Raw genomic sequence first — 1176 nt, 5'->3', positions numbered from 1 at the left:
AAAGAAAATATCTAAAAAAAAAAAAATAGCCAAGAGGACTAATTTATGGAAAACCAGAATAATGAGGATGTTGACTATCTCAATGGGCCCCACTAATTAGACAGGTGAAAGTTGAGTTTTGTGTATCAGAAATAACATCATCATCAACAACAACAGCCAGGAGAGGTAGAATGTCCCTGAAGACATATGTTATTTTCTTGGATCCGTAGAAAATAGAAGTCTGTGATAAGCTCACATAGTACAGAGGTTGGTTGCAGATCCTTCATTCAAAACTAATAAAGAGAGGCATATGTGATGCAAATATATGATCTGAAGTGAATTTGTTTTTATATAGGAAATTAAGCAGCAAGTTGCAGAATAGCATATGTAAAGAAATAGAAGAACAACAATATAGACCAAGAAGACCGCCCAGACTTCCCAGGGACTAAAGCATCAACCAAAAAGTACACATAGAGGGACTCATGGCTCTAGCTGCATATGTCACAGAGGATGTGTGGTGCACCAATGGAGGAGAGGCTCTGAGTCCAGTGAAAGCTTGACATCCCAGTGTAGGGGAATGCCAGAGCAGGGAGGAGTGAGTGGGTAGGTAGGTAGGTCGGGGACCACCCTCATAGAAGCAGGGGGATGGGGGGCAGGATAGAGGGTTTCCAGGAGAGAAACAGGAAATGGGGATAACTTTTGAAATGCAAATATACGAAAAAAGGGAGGGAAGTACTTTTAATCTGAAAATATGTTTATGACTTTCATTTGTTAAAAATGCTCAAAATTTCACACTTGATCACCACTGCAATAGCCTTTATGTCCAGAATTATACTCATTTTAATAAAAATATATTTTGGCCGCAAAAAAAAAAAAAGACTAGACAAGGAAGTTTAAAATGGAGGAAGCAAGGTGACAGAGAATGTAGTAGCCTAGATGCTAGGAGCTGTCCTCATCTGGCAGACAGCAAGAGACATACTGAGAGCATTATGTTATAGAGCAGACATCTCTCCTGGTTATAATTCATCTCACCCAGCATCTAGGCAGGAAACACAGACACATGGGATCTAAAGAAATAGAAATTGATAAAATGAGCAAAAGAATATGTATAGCTGTCGGGTGGTGGTGGCGCACTCTTTTAATCCCAGCATTTGTGAGGCAGAGGCAGGCAGATTTCTGAGTTCGAGCCAACCTGAG

The sequence above is a fragment of the Mastomys coucha genome, unplaced genomic scaffold (assembly GCF_008632895.1).
Source record: "Mastomys coucha isolate ucsf_1 unplaced genomic scaffold, UCSF_Mcou_1 pScaffold12, whole genome shotgun sequence".
NCBI classification, from domain to species: domain Eukaryota; kingdom Metazoa; phylum Chordata; class Mammalia; order Rodentia; family Muridae; genus Mastomys; species Mastomys coucha.
This window is presented reverse-complemented; position numbering follows the sequence as displayed.